Genomic DNA, 26,571 nt, shown 5'->3' on the forward strand with positions numbered 1-26,571 from the left:
GTAAAAAGCTTAATTTAAACTTGAAGCAAACCAATTATCTTTTAAGCAATAACTGCTGTGAGCTGCAAGTTTTGATTTGATAAATCAGAGACATTTTTTAAGTGAATCAATGGTCTATACTTTATTACAAGCCAGTGGAAGCTTCCAGAGAAACTGAAACTGAGCACCAAGTTCGAGGCTGTTCGATTTGGATCATCCAAATATCAAAACTGGGAGCATAGACCACTGAACTAACCTTCCAGTTTTTTCCACCACAGTTAATAATCTATTTTCCATGTGTGTGTATAAAGAAGGAGTTTATAAGTCTATGAGAGTTTTATTCACAATGTTATGTGTCAATGGCTTATATCCATTTACTTGTGTCAAAGACTTCATGATGAATATGATATCTTGAAGAAGAACAGAGGATACTGCAGATACAGAATTTGAAAAGGTGTTTCGATAGGGTGCCAGATATAGAACTAAGGTATGTGGCAACAAAATAGGATAGAAAAGGACAGAAAGCATAACAGTGGTCAATGGATATATTTTGGACTGGAAAATTGGTATGCCTTGAGTTTAGTCTTACCACTTTTTAATATATATGTAAATAATTTACAGGACACATGATAAACAATAAAAATATTGTTGCTGACAAAAATTAGGTATGTGAGATAAATGTGGAGATTGCGCTAAGAAGAATCAAATTAATAGATAGATACTAAATTAATTCTGGAATGGAGTGTAAATGAGGTAATCTACACAACGTATTTAAACATTGAAAGGAGCAGAAGAACAGAGATATTGATACACAAGTCTTTAAAAATGGGAAGACAAGATGATACAACTATTTTTAAACAGTAGAACATGGGATCTTTGTGTTTTTATAAATAGGAATAAAGTGTAGAAAAGCCAGCGAGTAATGTTAAATCTATGCTTAAAAAAATCTACTTTGGTGTATTTGTGCTCAGTTTTGAATGCCCTGCCAACGACTGGTGGACCTTCTCAATTCAATGTCTTCCTCTACAGCAAATGTACAGAAATTGCCATGCCAGAATGATACTGTTGAGCCACACCAGGCAACGTTTAACACAGAGCTGACCACGCTAGCACAAACCCATCATCTTCAGAGATTGAATACTGATTTATGCAATGAGCTTGGATAGTGGACATCAGGATTGGGATATTACAAAAACATTTCCTAAGCCTTACTGTGACGGTTGATCTGCTCCAAACATAGTTAAAACAAATTATTGTTTCTATTTGGCTAACCTTGATTAACAGCAGTCACAGATTGTGATTCTTTGTGGTGTAGTTTGCTTTTAGCAATGAGCTAATTTCCTCCTCTTGTAATCTAGTGTACTGAATATAAAAGTAACTTGAACACCCAGTAAATGGATATAAGAAAAATAGTCAAATGTTACTGTGGTAACCTTCCAGCTTCCTGCCTATGCATAAAATGAGAGGTACACATCATTGGAAATAAAACATCATGTCCTTCATAGGAAGGGCAGCTGCTCAACATGGCTGGTTTTATACACAGGCTGCTAGTTGAAAATTTACTCTAATTTGTTCAGAAAATAATTGAAATTGAGAAAGCAGCCTGTGAGCAGGGAAGACCCTGGTTAAAATCCAAACGTGGTTATAAATAGGCAGAATGACGTAGCTTCAGTTGCATAAATGATGTGAAGGCACAGTCCTAACTGGGGAGAAAGAGTGATAAATGAATCAGAAATGACGAAAGCCACTTTTTCCAGGAAGCCCTGTAGAGCCTTGTACAGTCTGTTAATTGTTTGCATACAGCCTCTCATACTACCAGTTTTGGACCAACGCAATCTGAATGTAAAACAATGCTAGGAGTGTGTGATACACGTGTACTTGCTAACTCTTGTTATTTATCTCCACAAATTAGATAGCTTGTCACTAGAACATAAAGCAGCTAAACATATTTACCAAAACGTACCTCATCCCTCATTGAAAGGAAGTTGCAAGACTGAGTGAGAACCACTAAAAAAATCACCTGTAAAGTTATTACTTCAAGGTCACTTATGTTGGCTACAGATGCAGTGGGCGTGACTTGCATGTCAGACAAATGACTTCCCAAAGTCTGTGAATAACAGGAAAAGGGACATTAGGGAGTCTGAGGGAATGTTTCAAGAATAACTTGAAGCAAACTTCTAAAACATGAAATTCATTCATAAAACTGGAATACTTATTCAGAGGTTATGCGATATGCTATGAAGTATGATGCTACACATTTCAAAGCAAACAGTATTAAGAGCAGTTGAAAGTCATCATTACAGAACCTTAAGTCAGCAACTGTTGACAAATGTAACATACATGGGCAACCAGTGCACTCCTGATATTGGTTTTCAGATCTATAATGCTTTCCAAACTTTTTACACCATTGCAATTTTCATTTAAAGTGAGTTCTGTATAACAATATTATATATTGCGTTAAATAATATTATGAACTTGGCCTTAGTTATTTATTGTTTTCTGTGTAAGTACATCCTGTTTTGAAACATGGTAAGAAAATTGTTAAATTACGGGACTAGCAATTGAAAGGGCTGGTCCAATTGTCAAGAGGCAGCTGGACAATTTAAATTCAATTAGTCAAAATTAATCTTTTAATCGAGGTTGCCCAAATGGAAACAATGATTTGTTTTAATAATATTTCGAGCAGATCATCCATCACAGTAAGACTTAGGAAATGGAATTGGACCAGCCATAAAAACATTGTGGCTACAAGAGCATGTCAGATGCTAGGAAGTCTGTGGTGAGTAATTCACCACGTCTCCCCAGTGCCTGTCTACCAGCTGTGAGGCATAGGTCAAGAGTGTGATAGATTACCTTGCACTTGCCTGGATGAATGCAGCTCTAATAATACTCAAGAAAAACAACAACAACTAGGACAAAGCAGCTTGCTTGATTGGCACCCCATTTACCAATTTCAGCATTCACTCCCTCCACCACTAGTGCACAGTGGCAGTGGTGTAAACCATCCATAAGGGTAACTCACCAAGGGGAACTTGCAGTCCATGGTGTTCCTATGCATCTGTACCATAGCCATTCTGATGGTACACAGTGTGGATTTGAATGGTGCTATCAGAGATGGTGGAGAAGCTTTGGAAAGACAGAAGGTGAGTTACGTTCTACAGGATTCTTAGCCTTTGATTCCGTCTTGTAGCCACAGTATTTATATAGTTAGTCCAGTTTCAATTCAGGCCCATGCTAAACACCAGGATGCTGATTTTATGGAGTTATCATTCTTCTGTCAGGTGAGCTGCTTCTGGAGGTAAGGTTAATGCTGGCCTTTATCTCACAGTATATTGAAGAGGTCCATGGAATAATTTATGTCAATCATCAACCCTCAAGTTTGAAGTGCATGTTAATTACACAACACAAAACATAGGCCTACTATAAGAGCGGCAGGTTTTGACCTGCATATAATTTAGGACTCTCCCAAGTTTGAACTGAATGTGCAAGAAAGGTAAGATAAATCAAGAGGTAGTGGTGAAATTTTGTTTGCAATATATTGTGTTATTCGGAAGTCAAGGAAGAAAACCAAATAGACAAACTCAGTAATTGTCTTTATTCTATCATACAGGTTTGCAAATACTGCTGGACCTGCAAAGGAGATGTTTTAGAACAAACAGAATTAGGGGAAACATTTCCCAATGTTTGAAAGGATTGAATATTGAGAAACTATTTCCAACTGCTGAGCCATCTGGAATAAAGACGTACAGGTAAAATGTTAAATGTAAGAGATTCAGAGAGTATGAGAAACCTTAAAGAATTTCAAAAGATTAGATGCTTTTCAAAAAGCTCAATGGGAATCAAGTTATTTTCAGTGAATTTAAGATGTGACAGCTGAATTGAGGGTATTTTTTTACCTTGACAGAAAATTACAGAAAACACCCTGACAGAAGTGATTTTATTTCATTCCATAATACTAACAGCATGGGTTCAATTTCCACACTTGTTGAGGTTATCATGAAGGACTCTTCTTCTCAACCTTTCCCCTCACCTGATGCATGGTGACCCTCAGGTTAAACCACCCCCAACTGTTTCTCTCCAATGAGATAGCAGCGTTATGGTCTGGTAGGACTGTGTTTATTTTACCATGGCGAGTTTGTACAAATGAAAAGCACTGTTACAAAGAGAACTGTAAGTTTAACATAGGCTGTTAAAGTTCAGATCCTGAGCTGAAATGGAAGCGTGTTATTGTGTTGTAACAATGATGAGCATGGTCCAGCTCAGCTGCACTTTTTTCTTTCAGAGGTAGTATGATGCAAATCTGTAAGTGACCTGTCGGTCTCTAAATGTGTGCAGAGTGCCCTTTGTGCCCTAAGGTTTATGGGAAATCACAACTCAGCATTTGTGATAATACTGAAAACTCTCTGGATAATAGGAACTATTGGCCCTTTCCAACATAATATCCTCTTTACTTTTGTCCCATATTTTGAAAAGATAAACATTATTTATATAAAGACTGTAGAAAAATCTTTTCATTTTACTTTAATTTTGATTGTGGACTGAATTGGGAAAAGGGCTGCTTTACAAAAAAGGATGAGGATTGTTGAACTTTTGAGAAGCAAGTTATTGAAAGACATTGCCTTTGGTGTTTAAACTTATGCTTTATTCAAGCAGTGAGGGAAGATATTTGTAAATAACCAAGCTCTGTTGAAAAGTGAGATTCCGCTGGCTGTTTGTGAAGTCATGACCAGTTGTGGATGTCAAAGACCATCAGGCTGATAATAACTGTCTGCTTGGTTCCTAGGTAGCCAAATAGTTTGTGAACAATACTGGCAGAAGACTTTGGACAGCTAAAAGTGTTGATGGTGTGTACCTTTCTCCAGTAAAATACCTAAAACCTGAAGAAAGACAGTTTATTTTCTCTCACCACTGTTGTCAGCTCTTTCTTTAACCAATAAGTCAGAGACATTAAAGTTCAAGAAGCAGTAGCACCATGTCTCCTGTGAAGTAGTGAGAGAATTTGAAGAGAAAGATTAGATAATTGAAGGGCTCAGGAAATAAGAAGAAAACTCCATAAACTTTGGGAACTGGTACTACTGAAACATTTCCCCGATTTCATGCTTCCTCCACCCATAACACCAATGTTTTTTTAAACTGTCTGTATGTGTGTAGGGCTCAGGGAGGGGTGATGGTTTAGAAGGGGATGTAGTTTTAATTTTTATAGTTATATGTTGACAGTTCATAGTTTACCCGAGTTAAGAATGTAATTGTTCGCTATTTTTCAACTAAAAATTCATACACTGCGTGCATCACTAGCTGGGTGATCATTTATTGCCCATCTCTAATTGAAAAGGTGGTAGTGAGCTGTCTTCTTGAATCGTTGATATCCATCTAATGTAGTTTTATCCACATGCTGTTAGGAACAGAGCTCCAGGATTTTGACCTAGTGATACTGAAGAAACAATTATATATTTCCAAGTCAGGATGGTGTGTGTATTGGAGGGGAAATTGCAGGGATGGTCTTTGCATTTCTTTGATGCCCTTGTCTTTCTCAATGGTGGCAGTCATGTGTTTGGAAGGTGCTGTCTAAAAAATCTTGGTAAATTTCTGCAGTGAATATTTTAGGTGGTGCAGATTGTTGCTACTAAGCATCGGTGATGGAGGAAGTGAATATTTATGAATGCCAATCAATCCGGTTGCTTTGTTTTGGGTCGTGTCAAGCTTTTTGAGTGTAGTTGGAGCTGCACCCATTCTATCAAACGTCCATGTAGATGATGGACTGGCTTTGGGAGTCAGGAGGTGAGTTAATCACTGCAGAATTCCTATCCTCTGACCTGCTCCTATAATTACATATGGCTAGTTTAGTTCAGTTTCTGTTTAGTGCTAACTCCAGAACATTGATACTTGGGAATTCAATTATGATAATACCATGGAACACCAAAGGGCAATGACTAGGTTCAGAGATGGCCAGTGCTTGGCACTTGTGTGAATCTCACCTATCACTTTTAAGCCCAATCTGAATATTGTCCTAGTCTGCCTGCATTTGAACATGGAACTGCTTCAGTGTCTGACTTAATTTATTTGCAGCTGTTCCCATTGTCTGTCTACCAATATACATCTTCCCAAGTCATGTAACTAGTTTATTTGTCTTGAGTTATGATGCAGCACAGAATCTGTTCAGTTTTGAAAGCAGTTAAAAACATTTCCCACCACAGTCACAGCTTTCCATCACTTCTCCTGTCTGATACAAACATTTACTTCCAACTTTGTTAACCTTAGACGATTCATTTTTTGTTTAGAGTCAGCCATGATCTTACACTGTCCAGCAACATTTTCTACTGACTTGTCAGTAACATCGAGAGATTTATCTTTCCCAGGTCTTTGAATAATTTGTGAAATTCAATTCTGAATTTATTGTTTAGTTCTTGTCATTGATTTTGTCCACTTTGTAAATTAATTTCAGATCCATATATGGTATTTTGCATAATAAAACAAATTCTTAATTCTGATAATATATTGCGTCTCAAAGATTTCTCTGTCTTTGTATTTCAGCAGTTCACTCCCTTTTTATCTTCAATTTGATCCTTTCTGTAGCATGGAATTGAATTGATGAAGCTTGCAAAGTTATTTGATTGAGACTCAATGGTATTTTCAGAGTTTGCCAATTGTACTGCTTTATTCAACATTAGGTCTTGGCTAGACTTGAGGGCGTCTGAAAGACTTTCCTCTAAAATTCTGATACAACAACAGAATAACCTCGATTAACTGAACAAAATGGGTAGGGAGTATTTTGTTCGGATAACTGATTGTTTGGATAAGGTAGAGATAGAGGACAGAGAAAGGTCAAGAAAAGACAGGTACACGTTGTACACAGATCAGGATAATTAATGTCAGGAAGCAAAACCAAAAGCAGACACCAGGCAGGATTCACACACGAGGACTCCTTAAATCGTGCGAGGACCAAAAGGTGATCAGAGAGTATTGCGCAGTCGCAGTGCTGTGTGTAATGACGCTGACGGCCTGCTTCCTGCCATCAGGCAATTGGAGGGCTCACAGATGGAGTGAGGGAGTGAGGATGTGCCCGCACGAGTGGGCGTGAGTGGCGGCTTCAGTTATAGCAACTGTTGCCTTGTGACTAAAGTGCCATATTCCTGACAACTGCTACCCACCAACAACAGCAACTGAAGTGAACATCATTAGTATTATTATATATCTGTCATTCCTCTCAGCCCCAACCTGCCCTTACCGCCTGCTTCATACTACTCCATGAAAAGTCGCAAACCGTTGATAACCTTTGTTAACGGGGACTGGAGGAGGTGTCAATATCACCAGTGTCAGTAACACCTCTTTGATGTAACGTTTTCATGGGATCTTGAGATCATGTTCAGATAATCTGAAATTCGGATAATTGATTTTTGGATAACTGAGGTTGTCTGTATATCCCTGATCAAGGTTGAAAGATGTAGGAGCAGCATTAAACTATTCAGCTTATTGAATCTGCTCCACCATTCATAGTTAATCCTCAACTCCACTTGCCTGCCTTATCCCCATGATACCTTCATGAATGAAAAAATAAGTCATCCTTTAATGGTCTGTAACTACAGCTGTCTGCCAAAGAAGCAAAGGAGCCAATGCCTTCACCAGGCTTTTGCTTACTTCAATTAAATTTGTCTCACTCAATTGAATTCACTTCCTAACATCACTATAGATGCTCTTCCATCCCAGGAACTGCAGCAATTCAAAAGGGCAGCTCCTTATCACACTTCTCCAGGGCAATTAGGGATGGGCAATTAATATTGTGATCAAATAAAAGAAACAAATAACTAATTCCTCTTGTGATGACAAGGCGAGGAGTTGGGTTAAAGCATGATGACAGGCAGAAGGGAGTTTACAGAAGATTGTAAATTCCACATGAGGAACATTTGAGAAATCTGCAAATAATATCAGAGTTCTGCTGCATAAATTTACAGAAATCCTATGAACCACAGGAATAATGTATAATAAAACTATTTCCTTTCAATCACCCAGTTCAGAATTTCCAAAGACTCAACATCAACACTTGCAATTTCCGCAAAGGGAGATTGTAATCCTTGCTCCAATGGCCTGGATGAATCAGTCACTGACAATTTATTACTTTTCTCTGCATTTTATGCTATCAGGAATGATCACAAGGCTATTAGCTAAGAGAGAAGCTTTCAAAGATCATAAACTACATGAGTTACACTTAGTCTATAACTGTCACCTAAACCCTCAGATCAATTCACTGCTCTAAATTCACTCCACAGTTAATGTTTGTCATTTCTATTTACAACATTAACTATTTAAAGTTTATCAGGAAGATCATTGTCTTTGTACGAGCAAGTTGTTTTTAATGTTTTAACTGTACTTCTTTCTTTCTGTTCACATTAAATTATGAAATTTTGAACCTGGAATCCAAGATACTGCCATGCGATCATTGTGACAAATATAAAGTGCACAGAAAAATAGGAGATAACTGTCCTTAATTAAACTGGCAAAAAGAGATAGCAAATGGAGCAGAGAATATTTTATTATACCCTTCCTTAACTGTTATATGAAAATTGATTATTTTGCATTGGTAAGTGGGTTAGTTAGTTAGAGGTACATTTGGTCAGATTGCATGTTAGGTCAGGTCAGAGGTAATTGGGCAGTGGGGCGTAGTCAGGTCTTGTTGGAGTGATAGTCAGATCATGGGGGTTAGTCAAGACTGATTAGGGAGGAAGTCGGGTGGTGGAATAGACAGATCTCTGTAGAAGAGTAATTGTGTTTTCAGGGTTTAATATAATCAGGAAAGTAATCAGGTCAGGGGCATTGGTTGGGTGTCAGGTGGGCATTTAGGGAGGGTCTTCAGGTCAGGTTGGTAGTTTGGTCATGGTATCAGCATGGTGAAGGGGTATCCAGGACGTCAGGAGAGTGCCAGAGATGGTTAACCTAGAAGGGAAGAGTGATTGGGGCAGGTCAAGTCAAAGTCTTGGTTAGGGGTGGGGTTGAAAGAGGTACTTGAGGAGATCAGGGAGTTTACCTGGGGAGTCAGGAATGTAGTCTGTGGGGGAGGTGAGATTGGGTTCCGTGGAAGTGACTGTAACTACCCAGGAATTAGGTTAGATTTAAAACTGTCTAAACTGTCAGACAGTTATTCTGGGTAAATATCTGGAATAGCACCAGAGAACTATTGGAAATCTACAACTGTAGCTCAGAGTTAGAGAATGTAGCAAAATGCCCCAGGGAATGGGAATTTGCCCATTGGTAGTTCAAATTGACCAGAAAAATGCCAATGGAGATCAGCATGTCAGGATCATCTGTCTCAGGTCTCTGACCAGAGTTACTGGGCCAATATTGGTATTATTCTGATCTCTGAAGGGTTTTTTTGTTTTGCAAGATTACACTCAAGATACAAGCCTGCAGCAAGCTTGAATCTGAGACAAATGTCAAATAATGTTGGAATAAATAAACCTTCTTTACCGCTGCTCAGTGTGACAGGATGTCTCCTTTGTGTCTGTTTGTCTTTTTCACCAGGCTCCAACACATTTGTAGATGTCACAAGTTACTCTAAGACTCAATTCCTGGGTTTCAACCTGCATCAAGAGATGGTAGAGATTTATTTACATATGACTTGTGCCACAAATACCCAGAATATTAAGTATGCATTTGATATAATGATCAAAGAAATCAGAAAGACTGGTCTAGCCTGATTGCTTTTATTTCTGCTTGCCATTAAGTTTCCTTTAATTAATATTAATAATCATAAAATGGAGAAATTGCAAAAACTTAACACTATGTACTTATAACTTTAGAGTGAATTATTGAAAGTTTATATATATTGCGTATTATAATATGGGCTTTTAAAACAAATTATAAATAATTTTAGACTCATGAGACCATAAGACATAGGAGCAGAAATTAGGCCATCCAGCCCATTGAGTCTGCTCCACCATTTTTAATCATGGCTGAGAAGTTTCTCAATGCCATTCTCTCACTTTCTCCCCATAACCCTTGATACTCAAGAACCTATCTGTCTCAGTTTTAAATATACTCAATTACCTTCGGTGGCAATGAATTCCATGGATTTACCATTCTCTAGCTAAAGAAGTTTCTCCTTATCTCCATTCCAAAAAGTTTTCCCTTTACTCTAAGGCTATGCCTGCGGATCCTAGTCTCTCCTAACAATGGAAACATCTTCCCAACATCTACTCTGTCCAGCCCATTCAGTATCCTGAATACTTCAACTAGATCCACCCTCATCCTTCTAAGCTTCATTGAGTAGAAACCCAAAGTCCTCAAACGTTCCTCATATGTTAAGCTTTTCTTTCCTGGGACCATTCTCGTGAACCTCCTCTGAACACACTCCAGGGCCAGTACATCCTTCCTGAGACATGGGGCCAAAAACAGTGCACAATACTCCAAATGTGGTCTGACCAGCGCCTTACTGAGCCTCAGAAGTACATCCCTACATTTATATTCAAGTCTTCCCCTCTCAAAATAAACAATATCACTGCATTTGTCTTTCTTATTATTGACTCAACCTGCAAGTTTACCTTGAGAGAATCCTGGACTAGAACGCCCCAGTCTCTTTACACTTCAGACTTCAATTTTCTCGACATTTAGAAAATAGTCCTACCAAAATGCATGACCTCACACTTATCCACGTTGTACTCCATCTGCCATTTATTTGCCCACTCTCCTAATCTGTCCAAATCCTTCTGCAGCCTCCCTGCCTCCTCAAAACTACTTGTCCCACTACCTATCTTTGTATCATCTGCAAACTTAGCCAGAATGCCCTCAGTTTCTTCATCTAGACAGTTAATGTATAAAGTAAAAGGTTGTGGTCTCAACACTGAGCCTTACAGATCACCACTTGCCACCAGCTACCATCCTGAGAAGGACCCTTTTATCCTCATTCTCTGCCAGACAGCTTCTATTCATGCTAGCACCATGCTTTTGACACCATGGGCCCTTACCTTACTCAGTAGCTTCCTGTGCGGCACCTTGTCAAAGGCCTTCTTGAAGTCCAAGTAGATAACATACAAGGCAGGCAATTTGGAAGCTTTTTCTTTCATGATTGACTGTCACTTTTGTAGATAAGATTGATCTGCGCTTATAAGTTATCACTTGCCATGAGGGACCTCAGACCATATCCTGCATTTTGACTACATCCCCTTCTACCTGTAGTGATTAGGTGGACCTCATAGAATATAACTTCCATGATTGGGGCTGTTAACTTGGTCTAATCAGGGAGTCCTAGCTGACAGATGTAACAAGAGGTGTCAGGGGTTCTGTTCACTCTAGGAGCCAGTTCTGAGCTAGCTGGGTCAGTGCCATGAACTATGTACGTGTAAAAATAAAGGATGACTTGGTGACAGAATACCAGCTTACGTGGAGTTATTTCATCCCCAGGTCTTGTTTGGATGCATTTGCTCTAAGTAGGACTGACCTATTTTCTACTACTAACACCTCCTATTATCATCCATTCTTCATCTCACTCATTTCTCTACTATCATAAGCAGTTCCTTTGAAGTTTACTCTGGGCAGCTCCACCTACTCCTCCTCACACTTTGTTAAAAGTATAAAAACTATCAATTTTTCAACCTTCTTCGGTTCCAAAGATGTCATATTGAACTTGAAATGTAACTCTGTCTCTCTCACCACAGACCTGCTGAGTTTACCCAGCATTTTCAGTTTGGATTTATTTCAATCTTTATATATTTAATTGTTTCTCAATTTGACAATTACAGGAGATCTTTTTTCTCTAATATGTGAAACTTATCATACAGGCTTAAGTCCAAATGGATTCTTTACATCTGACCATGTTGACTGTTTTTGATAAAATGTTAACTATCCTTCAGGTTGTTTCAGTTTATCGCATATTGGTTTCATCAGCCAACCTGTGGTCAGTGATTGCAATTTTAAGTCAGTGGTTTCCTTTTTAAAATCATGTCAATCCATCAGCCTCCCAGGTTTGAAAATCATATGGTGAAATTTGAAAATCAATAGCCCATACTTACCACTATTGTAAAAACACAGAGCTGCTTGACTGAATCCACAATGGACATCTATTCATGCAAAGGGTACACCAACAAGGTTAAAAAGAAAACATTTCCATGAAAACCAAACAACAACATCTACAGACTTCAGAACTGACCTGTTGACAGAATGGGACAAACTTTAAACAGTTGGCAAATTTCAAACCAGAAATTCCAGGTTTAAATCTCTTCTCACTATCTTCAATTGAATAGACTTAATTCATTTGCTTCATTATTTTCTGAGTGGCAGCCAGTGAACAATTGGGAACTGCAGTGATTAGTGCGTGGAACCCAGCTATTCATATTAATGCTTTAGATGAAGGAACTAAAAGTAATAACTTTTAGCAAGGTGTCATCTGCAAACTTGGAGGGATGGTGAACTGTGAGGAGAATGCAGAGAAGCTGCAATGCAATTTGAACAAGTTGAGTGAGTGACAAATGCATGGCAGATGAAGTATAATGTGGATAAATCTGAGGTCATCCACTTTGGTAGCAAAAATTGGAAGGTGGATCGTTATCTGAATGGTGATAGATTGGGAAAAGCGGAGATACAACAGAGGACATGGTAGGCCATTTAGCACCGAGATAACGAGAAATTTCCATACCCAGAAAGTGGTGAGCCTGTGGAATTTTTTTCCACAGAAAGCAGTAAAGGCTAAAACATAGTATGTTTTCAAGAAGTAGATAGATACCATTCTTAGGGCTAAAGGGATCAAAGGGTATGGGACAAAAGCAGGAATTGAGACAGAATGATCAACCATGATCATATTGAATGGTGGAGCAGGCTTGAAGGGTTTAACAGCTTATTCCTGTTTCTATTTCCTATGTTTCTATGTAGATATTCATTTATAGGAGCAAAGATACATATTTCCAAAACCAAAACAGACAAAGGTATTTAAACATAAATGTTTTATTTTATGCAATAACAGTTACTAAATTCACAGATGAAGACATTTTATTTGCAAGGAGACAATGAGGTCTGCAGATGCAGGACATTAGAGTTGAGAGTGTGTTGCTGAAAAAGCATAGCAGGTCAGGCAGCATCCGAGGAATCCTGATGAAGGGCTCCGGCCCGAAAAGTCAATTTTCCTGCTCCTCGGATGCTGCCTGACTTGCTGTGCTTTTCCAGTAATACACTCTCAACTCTATTTTATTTGCAGTATATAGTAAGTCACTGATCCAAATAAATTGCTGTTCGACCTGTTTAAAATTGTGTCATTCTATTGCATTTCTCATTGCTACACCCATCTTTAGTTTATGCCAATGCCATTGATACCTTAAGTATCATCTTAACTTTATAAGTCATTTTCAATGAAAAATAGATTAACATTGAAACTTGTTATTAACCAGCTGGTGACAAAAAAAATCATGTAGCAAACACTTTTTTAATCTAAATATCAGTTGAATAAAATGCTTTAAACATAAATGTAAATAAGATAATTTTAAACTCTTCCTTCACTTTTGCCTGGCAAAGTTTCAGTCATTAAAGAAAGATGCACTTTTAAGAGGTATATGCTTTCCTCATATACCTAATCTACTACCTTCCATGAAGAAGATCAGGTAGGCTGTATAACTGATAGCTGATTCGATACTGCACAGTTAATAACCCCCTTAGAGATTGAATGTTCTGACTGTAGTTATGATTTGCTGCAGAGATGGAAAAAAGTATCATTCGTCACTTCTGTCACTCCAACATCATGCATGAACACACAATAATGCTTTTGTGAGGCAGTGACAAGTTATAACACAAATTGGATTATCAGGTAATGACATACTTGTCAATAAAGGAATTATCTCTTTAATCAGATAATGAGCTCTACTTTTCTAAAAGCCATTTACATTGCAGAGTATCAAAGGAAAGAAATTCTCCGATTGAGTGTAAAATCTAATTTATACCTAGCCAGTGCCAACTTGTCATAACAAGAAGAAAATTCAGTTTTTCCCCTTCCTTAAAGGAACTGATTTAATATGATCTCCGTTGTAGGTCGATTTATCTTCAGCTCACAGGATTCTTATTACTGTTGTGATACAACTGCATTACCAACCATTTCATGAAGCCTGTGGGTTTTATGTTTCAGAAATTGATTAAATTATGGTGAATGTTAAGATTGTGATAACAGACATGAAACACATTCTATTCATAGATTTTTACCGTTTGGAAGCACTGCTGGCCATCCTAAACTCTGGTGGAGCAACCACAGCACACAATATAATTGTAGAAATTATAGCTGAGACAAAGGACACTTTATGCAGTTATTCTCCTGGAAATATTCATTTAAACATACTCCCCACCCATTCAACATCAATTCTTTGTTTTCAAACCATTTACCCAATTCTTAGTTAGATATTAAACAAAAAACACAGCACTAAGACAGGCCATTCAACCCTCCTTGCTGGTGTTTATGCTCCATTCCAATTTATTTATAGAACATAACGTTACTTGGGATCATTTACTCTGTTACAGGATCTACTTTAAAAGCTAACAGTGACATAGCATTGCATGTTTTGAAAAGCTGCTAGGTGAAAGATTCTTTTAACTTTCATCCGTTTCCCTCTAATGCAATTATACTTTATGTTGATGATTGGGACACAGGTTATATTAAAGTTTTGCTATTTAAATTTTGAAAACCTATATTAAACCTCACTTTCATTTTCTCTACTCAGTTGAAAAATGCCATAATTTTAGCTTTATTTTCATGTTATAAGCTATAATTTCTGGCACATTCTGGCACAAGGATTTGTGGCTTTAACTCTTGTTTTCTTTCTATTATAAGGTGCCTGGAATAGTATGTAATATTCCAGCTGCAGTCTAACCAATGTTTTGCACAGACCTAATGTCACATCTCATGTTCAATTTAAATGGACCATTCAAAAGAAAAGATAAAAGCAAACTGTTTACAATTTATCTTCTCTTTGAAAGAAGGTACAGATGTTTTTCATAAATCAAATTCTAGGAGGATAGTTAGTGACCAGGGTGGGGAAAATGGAAGGCAATGGATTCACCTCTATCAACAGAGGAGCTTCAGCGAAAGGTGAAATCATAAGTCTTCCATGTGCATACAGGTCTCAGGCAAGCAACAATCAAGAATAGTAAAACATCTGAGTGGATTTTCCCATTTGAAGTCAAAGTGTTTTATTGAATGAGTTCCAAGCACCTGGTCTGCCATGGCTGACCGTGACTTTTCACAAGGTGATAGTCTGCTGTCTTCACTAAGAGCATGAACAGGAAAGGAAGTTGGCATACTACTTGGCTGGTAGAGGCCTGGACGTCTATATGAACAAGATGGGTCATATGGCCCTCTTCTATCATTTCTATGGATCCAGGGCTTGTAGGGAAGGGGGCATTAGTTTAATCTGCTGATGACCAAAGGAATCTATGACAGCAGACCCAGCCAACATGGGTTGAGATGGTAGCCCAGATCAGTGCTGTGTCTTGTGTAAAACACAGTGCACAACAGTGCAGAATGGCTAATGATCTATGCTCCGCTGGAATATGTGCCACCATTTATCCTCACATTCACAGGCCACTACTGACTCTAACACTGCCAATGCATATACTTTCCACCAAGCCTCATGGATTACACACTCACCATTGCATGCAGTATGTTCACTGAATGGGTCTCACCCACTTCATCCTCCTACACTCCTAACTCTTCATTCCATCCTGTTCCCACTTTGTCGTCACACTCCTGATCCCTTTAGACCTAAGAACTATATCTAAACTCTCCTTGAAAGCATTAGATGATTTGGCTTCAACCGCTTTCTGTGTCAGCAAAATTCATAAGTTCACCACTCTCTTGGTGAAGAAATTTCTCCTAATCTCAATTCTTAATGCTCTATTCATTTAGGGTGTAGGTTTGCTCGCTGAGCTGTGGGTTTGATATCCAGATGTTTCATTATCTGGCTAGGTAACATCATCAGTGGCGACCTCCAAGTGAAGTGAAGCTGTTGTCTCCTGCTTTCTATTTATATGTTAAATATCTGGATATCAAACCCACAGCTCAGCAAGCAAACCTACACCCTAAACCTCAACTTGAGCTACAAACCTTCACAAACCTTGCTCTATTCATTATCCTTAAATTGTGACTCCTGAGTTGGGACTCCCTGGTCATCAGGAACATCCTGATTCTGATTTGGAATCTTTCATTCTTGCTGTTTTTTTTCTCAAATTTCACACAATTGCTCACACCACACCAGGGTGGGGAAAATTCTGCCAGAAGGGACACAGGTTTATGTCACAAATCCATTAATAGTTGTGTGTCAATCTTCTACGATAGTTCTAGCATAATGAAGAACTAAAGAATAACACTGTTAGTGCTGCTGTGAGCAAGAAATGAGTAATAAAAAACATGTTGGATGCATTTTTAAAAATGGCAGAATAGAGAAGGTTTTTCACTGAAAATCTTTATTTATTAATGACAAAATATCACAGGTAGGGAAATATGCTAGTTGTGGGTGGTTGGAGGTGGGCGAGCATGTAACCAAACCTCCATTCAAATACTTTTGACAAACCCAATTTCAAAATAAACCCAAAAAAAGGCAGGTGCTGACATTTTAATGCTGAGCTTCTGTGGAAAGAATGGGTAAACGTATACTATTTCTTTTTGATAGTTTAGTGGTGAGCAGCAACAGAGATCATCAAAATACATAATTTTGCAGCAATAACTTGTAGCCAATTTCACTATGATATTAATTAGTAGGAGCTATTTTTGTTTAAATGCTACATTTGTTTGAGGTGGATGATAAATTTCATTTTTGAGTCACAAAACCCAAAGTCTTGACCAGCCGGAAGATAAAAATAAGACACATTTTAGTGTTCAACTAAAAATAGATTTGACAAATCTGCTTGCTTGCTCTGCAAGCTTAAAATATACAAGTGATGCTTTCAGATATATTTAGCACCAAAGCAGCACAAAAATGTAAACTGTGCGAATGAAATTTCTTACCATGACTGTTCACCAACCACTCCATTAGTTTTAACACCATACAGAGTGATACCACTTTATCATAAGTACATTTTGTACTAAGATAATATTTAATACATAAATTTATGTAATTTTTGATATTGCCAGTAATATTACTCAATTATACGACAAAAATATACTCCAGTAAAAGTTATAGATATAACTTTTACTGGAGTATATTTTTGTCGTATAATTGTTGTATCACTTGAAAAATGAGATATCATTAACCAAAGACAATACCATTCTGATAAAATGTGTGATAACGCGAATTTAGTTATTAGCTCTATGCCACCCTCTCACAAACCCATTTCCCAGAATTCCATCTATATGCTTCACAAACCAATGGTTTGTAAGTTAGAGGAAAGAAATGGAAAATGTTGCCTGATATGATAGAAATTATCTCTTTGTCTATAATTGCACGGAGTGATTGACTATGCAGAAAACATTTAAAAGGAATTTCTCAATCATACCGATTTCGATAGGAGAATTACGACTTTCTACCCACTGAGAGATTACATCTCGTCTATGGCTATATGAAGGATGGAGTTTGAAGTCAGCGTCTCCACTCAAAAGAGGAATAAGAAAGATTTATTGACAGGCAAAAAAAAAAGAGGGTGTGCTATGTAAAAAGGATGCAAAAGAGGGTAAAAAGAATACACTAGGTTCAGGCTTTGGAAGGGATAAGGAATTTACAGAAACAGAGAATGTGTGAGACTAAGTTCAGTACAGAAGAAGAGTTGAAAGTTCTATAGAGAGGGAAATATAAAGGTAGATAGGTTGCCAAAACAGAAGAATAAACAGGATGAATTAGAGGAAAGAATTAGACCTCTGGGAATAAGTAGCGAGAAGTAGGAGAGGGACATAAATTTATTTCTTTTTTTACATGAGCATTTCCCTGATATATTAATGAGTTTCAGTTTTTTTGAAAGAAAGAAAGCATCATATCAATGAATTGTGACAATAATGTGATCTTTAACATGGCTTCTTGCTTGAGGCAATGGACTTTTGCGTCTTGAAGATGTTCGTTATTCATTTTTGCTGACATCCTGTTTCTGGCTTTCTTTTTTTTAACAGTATTCACAGCTGAGTTTATGCCAAGCAGGTACCTCATTAATGTAATCTACTCCTGGGCTTTGGGGATGTAATACTGCTAAACAAGTGCCCCAGGAGCCTCTGACAGCAGCCTGTTTATTAATCCTCATGATCTTAGCAAGCATTTTGTCACTGCTGAGGAAGTACAGATTAGCAAATGTCATTGCTCTAGAGAACTGTGTATTCAAACAACAGCTCCTTAATATAATATTCATTGTTAAGGATCTGAAGATCAGTCACACACTAAGCACACACTGCAGCAGTCTATTTATTTTCAAGGAGTTTAACTCCACAAGTATCAATACTTAAAACAATAGTCTATAATTCTATCACATTGCTGCCTATACTAGATAGAAGAGGAGGCCATTTGACCATCCAAGCCTCCTCTGCCATTCAATATGATCATGACCATTGCCACCAAATTATTTTTAAAATGAAGTAAGTTTTTATCTTCACCACAGAGACAGAAAAATCCTCAACATTTGTCCTGTTCGTTCATCATCACATTGGTATTAATGGGAAGGAAGTTAAAGGTGAAAAGTCTAGAAAACAGCCAATTTAATGGCAGGGCTGCAAAGAAGAAATTTGCCCCCAACAATTCTACAAGAAGGATTCTGGGTAATCCAAGAAGGAGGATGGGAAAATTGTGGCTGTAGGAGCTGCTCCTTTTTTAGGGTATTTTCAGAGTTGGGGCTGATTTCCTCAAATTCTAGGAACAAAGTAATTACTGTTTAATGAGCTGTTGCATTATTTTGGAAAAGGCACCTGAAGAGATATCTGAATACAAAGGGTTTATGGGTCAAGTGCTGGAAAATGGGACTAGATTTATTTATGATATCTGGTCGGCATGGACGAATTGGGCAGAACGGTCTGTTTCCATGCTACTACATCTCTATAAATTGTCTTTTACAAGGTGGTGAATAGAACAAACAACTTTGACGACTACTGAGGAAAGAGCTAGGATTTAAAAAAGACAACTGCCACACATGACTGACACAATAGGATGGGAACTATTATTAGCAGGTCTTTTTGCATGATAAAAGAATGTGTACCATTCCTACAGAGGATAATGATAAGATCAACTTCGTTTGAAACAGGAATGATTTGTCCTTTTGTACAAATTCAAAGATGTCATACATTTGACAACAAGAATTCAGGTAAGGTTTGTGAAGGTTTGTAGCTCAGGTTGAGGTTTAGGGTGGAGGTTTGCTCGCTGAGCTGTAGGTTTGATATCCAGACATTTCATTACCTGGCTAGGTAACATCATCAGTGGCGACCTCAAAGTGAAGCGAAGCTGTTGTCTCCTGCTTTCCATTTATATATTTGTCCTGGATGAGGTTCATGGTATCTAGATCTATGTGTTTGTTTATGACGTTGTGGTTGGAGTGCCAGAATCGAGGAATCCTCTGGCATGTCTTTGCTTAGCCTGTCCCAGGATAGATGAAATGATGGGTTTTTTCACCCGTGTGTAGGGCTACGAGGGAGAGAGGGTCGTGTCTTTTTGCGGCTAGCTGGTGTTGATGTATCCTGGTGGCTAACATTCTTCCTGTTTGTCCTACGTAGTGTTTGTGGCAGTCCTTGCATGGAATTTTGTAGATGACTTTGGTTTTGTCTATGGGTTGTACTGGGTCTTTTAAGTTTGTTAGTTTTTGTTTGAGAGTTTTGGTGGGTTTGTGTGCTACTAGGATTCCGAGTGGTCTTAGTAGTCTGGCTGTCATTTCTGAAACTTCTTTGATGTATGGTAAGGTGGTTAGGGTTTCTGGCTGTGTTTGGTCTGCTTGTCATGGTTTGTTCTTGAGGAATCTGCGCACTGTATTTTTTGAGTATCTGTTCTTCTTGAATACGTTGTATAGGTGGTTCTCCTCTGTTTTCCGAAGTTCATCTGTGCTGCAGTGTGTGATGGCTCGTTGGAATAGTGTTCTGATACAGCTTCGTTTGTGTGTGTTGGGATGGTTGCTGGTGTAGTTAAGCATTTGGTCCAGTGTTTGTCGGTTTTCTGTATACATAGGTTTGTAGGTCTCCGTTGTCCGTTCTTTCGACTGTGACATACAGGAATGCAGGTTTGTTTTCGGTTTCTTTCTCCTTAGTGAACATTATGCCTGTGAGGGTGTTGTTGATGATGTTAAATGTCTCTTCTATCTTGTTTCGTTTTGTGATGACAAAGATGTTTGGTTGGTAGGGCTGTTTGTTCTAGTCTTTGCATTACCGCTTCTGCTATGAATCCTGAGATCCCATGGGTGTGCTGTTGGTTTGTTTGTAGATTATGTTGTTGAAGGTGAAGTGGGTGGTGAGGCACAGGTCCACTAGCTTCATGACGTTTTCATTGGTAATGTGATTGATGGTGATTGGTGTGTGTGTGATGGTCTCTTCTAAAAGTGTGGTAAGTGTTTCCTTTGCCAGGTCGATGTTGATGGAGGTGAACAGTGCTGTTACGTCGAATGAGATCATTGTTTTGTCTTCCTCTATTTTGGTGTATTTAATGATTCTTAGGAATTCCTGGGTGGAGTGGATGGAGTGCTGTGACTCTTCTCCTAAGTATTTGAGTCTTGCATGTAGTTCTTTGGCCAGTCTGTAAGTTGGTGTTCCGGGTAGTGAGACTATGGGTCTGAGGGGGGCTCCTGTTTTATGGATTTTTGGTAGTCCATAGAATCATGGGGTGTTGGTCCCATCTGGTTGCATTTTCTGGAATTCCGTCTTATTTAATTGTCCGTAATTGTGTAATTTTCTTAGGAGATATGTAATTTTGTTTCCTAGTTGTGGGGTCGGGTCTAGCACCACCCCAGTGTTGGTGTCATGTGAGTAGTGTTGGTGTCATGTGAGTAGTGCATTGGCTTTCTCTATGTAGTCCCTTCTGTTCAGGATGACTGTGAGCTGACCTTTGTCTGCAGGTAATATAACGATGTTTTTGTCTTTTTTGAGGTTTTCTAGGGCTTTCTTTTCTTGTGTGTTCAGTTTGTTTCCTTCCCTCTTTTGGCTCAGAGTAGGTGCAACTGTCTGTCTGATCGTTTGTTGTGTTTCTTCCATGAGTTTGTTGTCCTTCAATGTGGTTTCTAATGCCACTAGGAAATCCTTCTTGTCATCACAAAACGAAACAAGATAGAAGAGACATTTAACATCATCAACAACACCCTCACAGGCATAAAGTTCACCAAGAAGGAAGAAACCGACAACAAACTCGCATTCCTGGACGTCACAGTCTAAAGAAAGGACAACGGAGAACTACAAACCTGCATATACAGAAAACCGACAAACACTGACCAAATACTTAACTACACCAGCAACCATCCCAACACACACAAACGAAGCTGTATCAGAACACTATTCCAACGAGCTACCACACACTGCAGCACAGATGAACTTCGGAAAATAGAGGCGAACCACCTATACAACGTATTCAAGAAGAACGGATACTCAAAAAATACAGTCCGCAGATTCCTCAAGGACAAACCATGACAAGCAGACCAAACACAGCCAGAACACCTAACCACCTTACCATACATCAAAGAAGTTTCAGAAATGACAGCCAGACTACTAAGAACACTCGGAATCCTAATAGCACACAAACTCACCAACACTCTCAAACAAAAACTAACAAACTTAAAAGACCCAATACAACCCATGGACAAAACCAAAGTCATCTACAAAATTCCATGCAAGGACTGCCACAAACACTACGTAGGACAAACAGGAAGAAAGTTAGCCACCAGAATACACGAACACCAGCTAGCCACAAAAAGACACGACCCTCTCTCCCTCGTAGCCCTACACACGGATGAAAACAACCACCATTTTGACTGGGACAACACATCTATCCTGGGACAGGCTAAGCAAAGACATGCCAGAGAATTCCTAGAGGCCTGGCACTCCAACCACAACACCATAAACAAACACATAGATCTAGATACCATCTATCAACCCCTCAGAAAACGAACAGGAAATGATATCACCACAAACCCCAGGAACCCCATCCAGGACAAACATATAAATAGAAAGCAGGAGACAACAGCTTCGCTTCACTTGGAGGTTACCACTGATGATGTTACCTAGCCAGGTAATGAAATGTCTGGATATCAAACCTACAGCTCAGCGAGCAAACCTACACCCTAAAGAATTCAGGTGATATGTGTACATTATCCCATGCGTTTGTCCAGAGCCAGTCTAGTTTATTCATTGTGAAAGAGCGCTTGGTACATATGTCTTTATCGAGAGGTCACTGTGGCTCATATCCTGTTTCAGAATTTATCACCTTAAGTAGCTGAATTGAGCAGATATCCTGATTTTTCTTTCTTAAATATTGGAAGTCATCAAGCTGCTATAAAAGAATTTTGCTCAGTACTAACAATGACCACCTTTCAATCCAATATACTAAAAATGTAGGGCATTTACAACTTTATCCAACTTAAGCTGTCCCAGAATGTTTTCAGATCTTACCACAGACGCCCACAAGACAATGAAGCAGCCTTTAACTTCCACCCATAACAAGAAGCATTACTTCTCTCAATCTAATCTGCATTCAAACCAACAGAAATGTTTTGTAAAAAGATTGAAGCAATGCCCTACTGCTTTATTGAGTTAGATGTAGGAGACAAAGAATACACCCAACAGCTGAAAGCAGTCACTCTTCAGAACTTGCTCTCATATGCTTCATTAACAGCTAACCTCGCTCTCAAAGGAATGCCAAATAGAGAATTACTGACAGAGCTCTCTAAAACGCACTAGCTGAAATATTCGAGAACAAACAAGGTAAACAAGCCAAAAACATAACATGCATCATATTGACATTTGAGTATTTTTGTCACTGACCATTTTTACTGTTATTGCTCGACAACACATCCAATAACAGTAATGACAAGAGATGGACTTCAGACACTAACTATCCTACACGGAGTAAGGTGCTCTCCAAATCTGAAGAACCAGTGAGAATAGGGTGTCAGACATTGTTAAATAGGGGGTTTACATCTAAATAGAATTCACTAACAACTTTTGCTGCTTCTCCTTCTATCCTATTCTCTAACTCATCACCATCAATGAAACATATAAGTAATTCATTTACCCTGGTATAACTGAGGCATACACATGGGATGAAGGCAGAAGCATTCTGAAAAAAGCTTTATTTAAACAAAAGAAAACTTTAAATTTTAAAAAGCCTACTAGTTAATCAAATTGAGTCACTAAACAAGACCCAGCAAACATATTATATATATGGCCAATTGTACTGTTCAGCAAATCTTAATACCCACATTGCTGTTTAAATTTCATTTGTTCCTGATTGAGCAATGTTGATTTCGTTTTTACTTGAAGGCCGGCAGTTGATTTAACAGCAAGGGTGGGGGGTTGTGGAGGTGGGGTTGGGGGTGCGGGAGCAGAAAAGGAAATGTTCTACAAGTTTCAATGATTGTTGGGTCTGCAGAAGGCTGTAGGAGCACAAGCACTCAGTGACGAATAACAACTTCAGAATTTCTGCACTAATCTGAGTACTTAGCTTGGGATTGTGATGTTGCAACCGCTTTAAAATCTATTTATCTCAGCCTTTAATATATTCAATGATAGCTTATCCATACCCTTCCAAAGTGGAGAATTCCATAGGTTAATATCTATTTGAGTAAAGAAATCTTTCCTCATCTCGGTCTAAATTATCAACTCTTTATTCTGAGATATGTGCTCCCATATGTTGGATTCATGAGTCAATGTCTACTCTGTCAATCTCCTTCAGAATTTTGACTATTAAATGAAATCTCCTCTCATTCTGATAAATTCCAGAGAATATAGACCAGATTTACTTAGTTGCTCATCATGGGATAGCCCTTTCATTCCAGGAACTAATCTAGCAGTCCTTTGTTGCACTGCCTACAATGTAAGTATTTCCTACCTGGAGGTCAAATCTGCACATATTATTCTAGCTGTGGTCTAACCAAGTCTCACCAAGAATATACGAAACTATACGTACACTGCTTAAGAGTAGAAGTAGAGTATTTGAATCCTTGATCCTGTTCTACCATTAGATAAGATCCTGATTGAGGCCTCAAATTCACTTTCCTGCTTTCCACCCATTAACTCATTTGTAAATCAAGTATCTATTTCACTCAGCACTGAATATATTCAATGACCCTGCCCCCACTGCTCTCTGAGGAAGCGAATTCCACAAGGTAATAACCCTCGAATGTTTTTCTATTTAATCTGCATCCCCTAGGTCTAGTCTAACCTATAGTGGAAACATCCTCTCAACTTCTATTCTGTTAAATCCCCTCAATTTTTATATGTTTAAAAAAGACCACTTCTCATTCCTGTAAAATTGCAGTGAGTGTAGGCCTAACCTTTTCAGCCTTTCCTCATAAGAAAACTTCTTTGTACAAAGAGTTAAGTTAGTGGAATTTACCTGATGTAATTTTATCCTTTTTTGTAAGTAAAGAGACCAACACTATACAGAGTGCTCAAGATATGGCCCTGTACAACTTTAGCAAAAAAACTTCCCTACTTTTATGTTGAATTCTCCTTGTATTAAACACCAACATTGCATTTGAATTCTTAATCACTTGCTGTACTTCAATGCTAATGTTTTGTGGCACATGCTTCAGGATCTCCAAGTGCTTCTCTAGCACCAAGTTTTGCAAATTCTGGTTGTGTAAGTACTTTTCTTTTCTACCCACTGAAGTGCATAAGTTCACATTTTCTCAAATTACACACAATCTGCCAAATTGTGTCCACTCACTTACCCTACCTATAATCCATCAGTAAGCTCTTTATGTCTTCTTGACAATTTACTTTCCCAGCTCTTTCTGAGTCATCTGCAAATTTAACCACCAAAGATTTCGTCACTTCATCGTGGGTCGTAAATGTTGAGGCCACAGCACTGTTCCCTGTGGCACTCCACCAGTCACATCTTACCAACCTAAACATGAACCTACTAGCCCGCCTCTCTGCTTTCTGTTAGTTCATTAACCTTGTATCCATGCTAATATGTTTCACTCTATACATGAACGCTCAGTATATGAATTAATCTTTCATGTGGCATCTTATCTAATGTCTTTTGGAAATCCAAGCATACCAGATCTACCGATTCCCCTCTTTCCACAACGCTTGTATCTTTACCAGAGTACACTTATAAATCAGTCAAATGTGACTTCCTTTTCACAAAACCCTGTTAACTCTGCTGGATCACATTATGATTTTCTAAATGTCCTGCTATACCCTCCTTAAATGCCGAAATCTTTTAATTTTGGGAGAGGCTTCTAACTAAACTAGGGCCACTAGATCCTTGGTACTTTGAGAAAGCCCTGACATCAGCACATCCACAGAGCTAAATTGGAGGGGTCCTGCACATTTCAGAACCATCCAGTCTCAGGACGATAAGGAAACAAACTGTGACATTGTCAGGTTCACAGTGATAACAAATAACCCAGAGCTACTGAGAACGTGAAATGGGACACCAGCAGAGCATGAGCTCTGATTATTTATAAGGATGTGAGATGTAGGAGTTAAGATAGTCAGTAACAAGTGAAAACACTAATAAAATGAAAGAATTAAAACTATAAATTGCTATTCTGATTGTGTTTTGGGGAAAGGCATTGGTGCATTTTTACAAATTGAATGTCTAGCATATGATTGTAAGTAAAGTCTGTAATAGCTATACCCAAGACATGAACTGGTTTTTAGATTGCCACAACAAACCCCTCCAGTCCCTGATAGTTCTCGTCTCTTCCTTAATGATGGACAGTGTTCACACCCAACCTCTTTTCAGGTAGTGCTCAACACCCACACCACAACAGCTCCATGTTCCAGGTTTACTTTGAGCACTGCCATTAGTGATCCTCTTAGTATATTCCAAAGCTGATGTATAGTTCATTAGTTTGATCATGGACAGCACAGCATGTAAATTATGCATCAATTAATGCCACTGGAGACAATTCTCATCTTTTAAATAGGGAAGAATTAGTAATCATCCCAATAGGGCGATAACATCCCATAGCCAGAGGACATGAGAGTGAAGCCAATTTGGGTCCAGCATTGGAGATATATGTGTGATTTTGGTTTGGGCTAATTCTCTCTCTCTCTCTCTTTCTCTCTCCTTGTCTGAAGAACCTACTGTGTACCTACCCTAGATACATCAGTCATTATTGAGAACCTGGCATTGGAGCAAAAAAGTCAAGATAGGTTGTCAAGCAGTCAATTTCAGGTTTCCCTTTGTGAAGGTATCAAGCAATAGGCCCATTGTCTAGTGTATCAAATTAGAGTCTATTTCAGAGCTTCCCAAATGTTTTCCCTCTGCAGCCCGCATTTTGAAGGTTAAAAATTGTTACATTATATGTGAGGGCAGTGCAAAGGGGGGGGGGGCGGGGGGTGCAGTTGCGAGGGCAAGGGAGCAGATATCCACAGTAGCCATTATTGCCTTGGAACTCACAATACCAAAATTTCAGCTTGGAACAGTACTTGAGGTTCTGCCCTATTTTAAGAAGCTCTGATCTAATTTATACCAACATTGCACTCTTACCAAGTAGACAAGTAATGTCCTTGGCTAACCT

The 26,571-nt window shown here is 38.5% G+C and overlaps 1 pseudogene; it reads right to left on the reverse strand.

Annotated features, from left to right (window-relative positions):
* Nucleotides 1-26,571, reverse strand: part of LOC140466609 (4-hydroxybenzoate polyprenyltransferase, mitochondrial-like) — a 51,686-nt pseudogene that overhangs the window by 19,910 nt on the left and 5,205 nt on the right.

The sequence above is a fragment of the Chiloscyllium punctatum genome, chromosome 44, assembly GCF_047496795.1.
Source record: "Chiloscyllium punctatum isolate Juve2018m chromosome 44, sChiPun1.3, whole genome shotgun sequence".
Lineage (NCBI taxonomy): Eukaryota > Metazoa > Chordata > Chondrichthyes > Orectolobiformes > Hemiscylliidae > Chiloscyllium > Chiloscyllium punctatum.